The 8,818-nt window shown below is 41.2% G+C and overlaps 1 long non-coding RNA gene across 1 annotated transcript; it reads left to right on the plus strand.

Moving 5' to 3' along the window:
* The first annotated feature begins 945 nt into the window (after positions 1–945).
* LOC310760350 lies at positions 946–8,712 on the plus strand. The gene is made up of 2 exons (XR_014546907.1): positions 946–1,223; positions 2,841–8,712. It is a non-coding gene; the product is annotated as an uncharacterized lncRNA (long non-coding RNA).
* Positions 8,713–8,818: the final 106 nt, after the last annotated feature.

Below are 8,818 nucleotides of genomic sequence, written 5' to 3' on the forward strand. Positions count from 1 at the left end.
GATACGATGTGCAAACCAGGTCAAGAGATGATATTGAGTTAGGTGGACCAGTGGTCTGACTCTGTGTGCGTCAGTTTCCTAAGAGATAACTAAGGGTCAGTTCTGAAAATATAGGGGAATTTCCCCTCCTTTTTTGCCCAGTACAGATAACCTGTGACTTATGTTCATTTAACACATGCAGGTTCAACTTTACACATTTGGCTGAAAAAATTTAAAGGGGAATAGGTGTCCAGCAATCCTACCCACCACTGCACTCACCTTGAGAGAGTGTTCAGAGGGGGCAGTTGGAGAGTGTGAGCAACCTTGCAGACAGTGTGGAGGGAAAAAGTGTGAGCTGCTTTTGGAGAGTGTGCAGAGGTGCAGGGAGAGACCCAATTGTCTGTTTCTGTATTTATCTTCTTGAACAGATGTGTTCAAATCCTGTTTAGAGCTGAAACACATTGTCTGTTAAATTATCACACAAATTATTTTAATGTTTAAAAAATCATTGTCGACATACACCTCTGAAGTTCGTAGAGTGTGCACAAACACTTATTATGAACATTGTTGAAGCTTGTTAGCCACTGTTAAAATAGAAATTTCATAGGGAAAAGAAGATACTTACCATATTATGCAATATCCAAAGGCCCTAGTCAGATTTCGTGTTGAAATGAGGAATTTCTGCCCTTTGCCCTTCAGAACTTCTGACATCTGTTGCTAAGCAACATTTACATTCCTCAGTAATCAGCTACAAATTTGAATAAATAACTGGTACCAAAGAAAATTAAACAGCTCTGCCTAAATGCATGTATTGAGTCATTTCTTAGTCACCTATCTGTCCCAAATGGCCTTCTGAGTTGCACATAGTATTAAAAACAAAATAGCATGACACTAAAAAAACTTGGGTAAAAAGTTAAAAACAAACCATAACTCCACAAAGCAACAATGGTGCAAATAAATATAATAATATTAGTTTTGAAAAGTCCACCAGGAATGCAAACAAAAATTTTGCTGTTTTGATAGCTGGCTCTGTAATAGCACTATTGTGTCTGTGTGTGAACATTTAATAACTATAGCTTGATTGGTGGTTCTGATTAAGTTCAGTTTTGTGATGGTACATTTAATGTCTATTAGTGGTAGCAGCGGCAGAACTATTCCCCCCCCATGCTAATATGTTCTGCTACTCCCCATTCATAGTAAGTCTAACAGCTGGAATTGGTTTGCATTCAGTGACTTGGGATGCAGTACATAATAAATACCGTACTTTTCGCACCATTACACTCAGTTTTTTTCGTCTAAAAGGTAAAGGGAAATGTGTGTGCGTGTTATGGAGCGAATGCAGGCAGGAGGAACCGCTCTTGCTGGCTGTTCGGCAGCCTCTCTTCCTCCGCTTGGCTGGCTGAGAAGCCGGCAACAGCTGAGCAACAGCTGAGTGTCGGGAGACAGCCTCTCTTCCTCCTGCCTGCCTGCTCTATGGCTTTTTGGCGAGGTGGGAGAAGGGAGGCAGCTCGGAAGCCAGCAAGAGCTGCACGCAGTGTGTAAAAGCCAAGGTGGGGAAAGGGAGACAGCCTCTCTTTCTCCTGTCTGCCTCCTCTATGGCTTTTTGGCGAGGTGGGAGAAGGGAGGCAGCTCGGAAGCCAGCAAGAGCTGCACGCAGTGTGTAAAAGCCAAGGTGGGGAAAGGGAGACAGCCTCTCTTTCTCCTGTCTGCCTCCTCTATGGCTTTTTGGCGAGGTGGGCGCTCGGAAGCCAGCAAGAGCTGCACGCAGCGTGTAAAAGCCAAGGTGGGGAAAGGGAGACAGCCTCTCTTTCTCAGTGTCTGCCTGCTCTATGGCTCTCCCTTACACAAATGTAAGCGGCTCTTACTCTGCTTTCTTTACAATGAGCCAGAAGGAGGGACAAAGAGGCATCCCCTTCCGTCCCTCCCCCAGCACCTCACCGGTAAATTCAAACAAAGCCGCTTACAAGGCTCCTGTCCCTGAGTCTCCTCCTCCTCTTTTTGCTCCCGTTCGAGGCAAGGCAGCTCCACAAATGTGAGTTCCCCCTCTCTCTTCCTTCCCTCCCTCTTCCAACTTCAAAAAATATTGGGGGGACAGCCAGGTAAGCCCCACTCACATACCACAATGGGGGATGGGGGATGACTCCCTCAAATATTTAATGGGGGGGGTGAAGGCATCTAGGCCCATAGGAGTTGGCTGCTTTGCCTAGGACAAATGTGAGCTCTCCATCTCTCTTCCCTCCCTCCCTCCTTCTTCCAACTTCAATAAAATATTGGGGGGGCAGGTCACAGACTGCAATGATCTCAAGACAAAGTGCATGCACACTGGTACCTTATATGAATGGCAATGCCCATCAGCATGGGGGGATGATGACTTTAATGGGGGGGGTGAAGGCACCTAGGCCTATAGGAGTTGGCTGCTTTGCCTAGGACAAGTGTGAGCTCCCCCCCCCTCTTCCTTCATCACTGTATTGGAGATGTCATACATTACTGACAGTTCCTTCATTCACGTGGTTACAAAACACGGATCCACATGGATCCTCAGGATTTTTGCACTGGGTCACCCCAAATTCACCATCAGATCACATAGCATGTCCATGGCTACAGCATGCACCAAAAAAATCAAGCACCCACTGTTGCCTGGGGCCGCAGTGGTGCAAAAACGTGGTTACAAAGTACGGATCCACGTGGATCCTCAGGATTTTTGCATTGGGCTACCCCAAACTCACCGTCAGATCACATGTCTGTGGCCACAGCATGAACCACAAAAATCATACATCCACTGTTTCGTTTAGAATATTTTTTTTCTTGTTTTCCTCCTCTAAAAACTATGTGCGTGTTATGGTTGGGAGCGTGTTATAGAGCGAAAAATACGGTAGTTGTGAACTCCATGTCACAACAGCGTAGAAAGTGACATTTGGAATAGAGAAATAGCAGAATTTGTGAAGAACAGTGGGCAAACAAAATTTTAGCTACTGCTAGTTTTTTTCTAGTATGAAGTATTTGATTGTATTGCAGGTCCTGACAATGAACACATAATTTCTGCTGCAGCTCTGTTTGCCGGTGAAAAATGTATGAAAGGATATCTTTTCAAACAATCTGTGTTATGTCCAACAACCCTGAGCATGGAAAAGCTGTCAACCTTGAATATTTCAGTTGTTTCAACAAGTAAAATATTTAATAAATGAGGTCAGTTTTTTTTCTAGTGAAAACATGACAAAATTCTATTTTGTTAAATGAACAGTTACTTGTGTTTTCAGCTGCTTTGAATGCTGAGGACCTTGCATGATCCCACAGTGCTGTGGAATCTGCAGGAACAGATCATCTCAGTCTAAGCAGACATTGTGATGAGTTCTTATCTTTCTGTTCTTAGTACTTTTGCCTCAAGCCTGCAATGGCTTTCTTGAAATTGGCATCACAGTGCAGATTCACATTTCATTTACTGCTCATTTTCAGCTTTTGCAAAATGGTTCTCACATTCTCTCATATGTTTTATTAGGTTGTTTGTCTTATATCTTAATTTTCCTAGATGCATCTTTTCTCGTTAGCTCTTGCTTATGTTTTAAGCGAAAGTAGGATCCCTTTCTTATAGTGTACTGCTGCAAAATAACTGTTAGCTTTTTCAAATAACTCAACTTGTAGGACTTCTGATTACAGTAAATGGGAAATATACAAGATCAGTGCTCTGAATACAGAGCTGAAAATGATAAAATTATGCCTAGTGTGAGTTTCAGTAGAATCCCTCAAATTGTGCTGTTTATTCTGCAGTTAACTGTTAATCTTTGTTATGTTCTAATGTAAGCATATGTTATATTTATCTTGAGGGTAACATTTAAAATGCTATGGAGAATGCTGATGTGCCTTTCCATATATTCTGACTGAATAAATAGCAGACCACAACCACCCTTTTAATATATTTATTACATTTTTGAGCTACATTAAAAATTCAGTAGAAGAAAACAGAATTGTTTATTAATATGTGATTGGAAAATGGATTTATCTGTTCTTTCATTTGTCATGTTAGATCAGGTGTGTGGAACCTTTTGCCCTCCAGATGTTCCTGAACTACAACTCCCATTAGCATCAGCTGGCCAGGAATGATGGAAGTTTTAGTTCAGCAGCATCTGGAGGACCAAATGTTCTGCACTCTTGGAATATGTAGTATGTATTTATTGTTTAGTTTTGATTTGTATTTGTGGCAAGGCTATATCATTGTAATTGTTTGATTTCCTTTTTATGCGTGCTTTTGATAGTTAACAAAATGAATAGTTGTAAAAAATGTTAATGTTATACTCAACCATATCTTACTGACTCCACAATATTTATATAAGTATCTCTTTACAGAATGAAATATAATTTCTTGAAGTATGAAACCCTAGCATCTCAAACTAAACAGAGAGCTAAGATCATTTCAGTTCTGCTAATGAGCAAACAAGAACATGGCTTCTCCGTTAACAGGCCAAATGCAAATCCGTTCCTCTCTGCTTGTATGTCCTCACTTGAACTTGATCCTCACAGATCTGTAAACGATTATAACTCTTGCTATAACTAGACCAATATGAGTGACTATTTTTAGAACAGACTCCTTATTTAGCCCACATAGAACAGAAAGGATTGTTTTCCACAGCTCAGTGAAAAAAGTATAGCTTTTCCAAATGTAACATTAAACATTGTATAACTTCTGCAAAAGTAGAGCCTTACTTCATGAAGCCATGGTGTAATTAATTCCAGATGTGATTCTGTACTTCTTTGGAACCATACCAGGGCAAAATCTAGCCCTCAGCTAGTCAGCTACTTATATGCAGTCAAAAAAACAAAACAAAAACACAATTAACTGCACAATCTTGCACATGATTACTCAGGAGTAAGCCACATTGAGTTTAATAGGACTTATTCCCACATGAGTAGGCATAGAATGGCAGCCTAAGAGAAGTATTGTAGTGCTAGAAATAATACTTAATAAGCAGCTAGGTCTCTAACTTCATATGTGGATTTATAAAACAAAGGAACACAAGCTATTTTATCACCAGATCAGACTATTTGTCCATCCTTGCCCATTGTCTGCTTTGTCAGTGACTCTTCTGTGTCTGAGGGCACTTCCAAATTTACTATTTCCAGGTCAGATTCTGTCACATACTGGCAAATTCAGGTTGCTCAATCATAGTTGTGCAACAAACTTGCTTCCTCAAAAGATCACACTTCTTGTGATAAGGAAAGTGATTGGAAATGCACTAGAAAGTGTGAGATAACACCGCTTTGATGCAATGTCATCTAACCACCTCACAAACAAATCAGAATGAATGCTCCTTCAATAGCCAAATGTCATCTAATTTCCCTGGGGGGAAATCACGAATGCTCAATAAATGGGTCACCTGGGGGGACGGACCTGAGGTAATCTTTCACATCACTTGCTATTGGAGATAACAGGAACCAGAGTTAAATGTCAGTAATGTTATTTCCTCAGCTTTGGTCAGTGATTTAAAGCAGAGCTATGTGTTGTTCAACTGTGGTATCTTATTTTATACTTCAGATTATGTTATTGAGTAAAACAGTTTTTTCACAACATGGGGGGGGGGAGGATATGCTCCCCTAAAGGCCACCCCCTATGTACTTTCATACATTGGAACTAGCAGGTGAACAGCAAATTGTGATTTGTTCATTTTCTTAAGTTGTAGTATATGTTGTGTAATAGACTTGATAGGATTTGGTGAGGCCAAGGTTTTAGAATTTAGATGGGGAGTACATTAGCTTTTTGTGCATCTTCATTCTGGTTGAGAAAAGGAAGCATTCTCCAAATGACTTTAGCTCTCTGTGATCGGCTTGTTATGCATCCAGTGATGCCTGTGAGATTTAGTGTTTTATCTGCTAGGATTTCCACTGGCAACTGAGAAAACTCATTATGCACATTTATCACATGATCCACTTCATTAGACAAATAGATCTGGGAGAATAAGCTCTCCTCCTAGAAGACTCTTCAGAGGCTCCCACACAAACTGTTTACTGATGGATAGGCTTCTTTGGTCAGAAAACAATGCATTTCTTTGTAGTGAAGTGAATGATTCAGGAAGTTCATTCTCCCCTATCCTTATTCAGAAGCTCAGAGAGGAAGCACGGAAAGGAACATAGTCTCAATGAAGCTACAGAGAACCTTTAGTAATAAAGTGTAAATCAATGCACAGTTAGCTGTCAGCTAAGGCCTTCACATTTGTACTGTGTACAATGTACTGTGTACCATGTACACTACGTTGTCTTGCATGGACACTGTGTCCATGTGTTAGCTGGGCTTGATAAAAATGTGTTTCTTACATGCCTAGACATGAGCCCACTCACATTATTATTATTAGTGGGAGTGGTGTAGCAACAAAAACAGCTAGACTGTTAAACTGATTTATATGCAATATTATGTTTGGGCACTGTTTGTGAAATTAACTTTGATTTTGATACATTTAGAGAATTTAGGAACATAGGACGCTATTGAGTCAGTCCATTGGCATATTTAGCTCAGTACTGTCTACACTGATAGATATCAGCTTTCCAGAGTTTCGTGACAGGAGTCTTTCCTAGCCCTAGGTGTAGATACAAAGCAGGAGCTTCACCTCTGAGCAACAGTCCTTTTATGAGCTTCCCTTCTGCTGGGAGGCCCTTATCTGTGCTGATAAACTAAGCTGTATAGCTGCTGCTTGACTGTACAAATATTATTTTAATGGAACAGGTGTGGCTATGCTGAAATTCATGAGCTTTGTGCATTTTAAAAAAAAGTGCAATGAAGGACTAGAAATCAATTAAAAGGCTTTTAGGACACAAGCACACTGAGGAACTTGTCTTTGCTTCTTCCGCTCTTCCTTTTCAGATAAAGGGAAGCTCGCCAAAGCAACTGGCAAGGACCCTTTTCAGGATTCAGCAGCATCCTACATTCATTGTACAGAATTGGAGCTGTGGGCATAAATAGAAGCATTTCTGAAGCCTGATTACATAAGGCCTGAAATATAAGCTCATTGCCCTCCTTTTCTATCTAAATACAAGTGGCAGCACTACACTATAGGGACCCCAAGGTAAGGGTTACCTATTTTTCTGATCCAGGTCTCTAAACAGCAGAACAAAACAACCCCTTGGCCAATTCTTGATTAGGACAAGGAACAATCTTTAAATAAACAAATACCCTTTGCCTGATTATCAGAAAGAACACAAACAGAGCTGCTTTAGTAAGCCCTGCCCACTGGCATTTCTTTGAGTACGTGACTGTTTTCTTTCAAGTCTAAGTCAAACCTACTCTGTCCCTTCAGTGATAGGATAGCTCCAAGAGGCTAGTTTCTGCCTGTTGCCATGGTAAACTTGTTGTACAAGGATATGCAGCTTTGTTTCTTTAAAAATCCAGGTATTCACCCAAGCTTCATTAATGTGGACAAGTGATAAATTATAGTAATTATCTTTCCCTTTCAGCAGCCTGTCTCGCTTGTGTGTCACAGAGCTACAAACTATTTCTCCCTTTGAACTTTACAGAGGTTAGTAGCAGTCATTCCTGATTCCTGCTGCACCCCCAGCCCTGGTAACTTGAGATAAGGGATGCTAGGCCTTTAACAACAGGCCTTTTCAATTAAACAACTCTTTTGGGCAAAGCTCTCTTGTTTATCTTGCTGCGCATGTAGTAATAGGTTTTGGCTTTCTTGTTTAAATGGTGCCAAACAGAACCTAAAAGCAAAGGAGTAATTTTGTGTGCGTTTGCTAATGGAAGCTTCTCTTATTGGGCTAGCAGCAACTTGAGAGGCAAGGTGTGAACAATAGCAAGTGGGGAGGGGCTGCTGTGGTTAACACACACCCTCCTATATGCCACAATTCTCCTAACCCCATCCTGCACAGTTGCTGTTGTTAAGAGTAAAAACAGGCATGTTAAGTGCATTTAACCTCACATTTGTTTTGGCTCTTCGGAGTGGCAAATGGGCAGTTCTTGGGACGGTCATTGGCATGCACACGGGGTACACCCAGACACATCCTAATGTTTCAAAAAGACAAGGATCATAGTGAGGAGGAGAGGGTATGGAGCAGCAACCCGGCTCTGTCAGTTGCCATAACCTGTGGGAAAGTGGCGGAGGGAGGAGAGACAAAAGCAGGAGAAAGGAGGAGGAAAACAGACAGAGATACAGGCAGAGAGAGATACAGGCAGAATAACAAAGCTAGAATGGATCTGCAGCTTCTGCCTGTGTCTGTCTCTGGAAGTGGCAGTGGCAGTGGGGTGATTGGCTCCTCCTGTACTGCCGCCACTGGAGCAAATCACCCTACTGCCGTTTCCAGAGTCAAATGCAGGCAGAAGCTGCAGATCCACTCCAGCCCTTTCCTTCTGCCTGCATCTCTGTCTTGTCTCTGGCTTTGTCCAAGCTCCGCTCACCACATTTTGTAGAGAGAAATCTGTTGGGGTGAGGGGCTGCTTTTGTGGCATGCAAGCAAGGAGATGGAGGAGGATTCATCCTGCCCTTTGCTTCGTCAGTTAATTGCAGTAATGTGATTGAGCAATTTAAGTCCATAACACCTGGTGAGAGATCGTCTCATTCTTTAGGACAGAAAGAAAGATGCCATATGTTTTGGCTGGTTTAGGTTAGCTCCTTATCTGGTTAAAGATAAAAATCATGAACATGGAGTGTTTGTATATGCCTGTTTATCTACAGGAAAAAAAATAATGTATTTTGTGTCTCATTTTTTAAGTTTGCATTTTAAAAATAAAGTTTAGTTAATTTTTAAAAACATTTTAGATTCTTTAGTTTCCTTGGATAAAAACAATGTCATTTATGATTGTGTATGAGTATGCATTCAATAAATATTCACCTTAAAAGAAAATTCCCCTGGGTGC

This window comes from Podarcis filfolensis (genome assembly GCF_964270895.1).
Source record: "Podarcis filfolensis genome assembly, chromosome: 3".
Lineage (NCBI taxonomy): Eukaryota > Metazoa > Chordata > Lepidosauria > Squamata > Lacertidae > Podarcis > Podarcis filfolensis.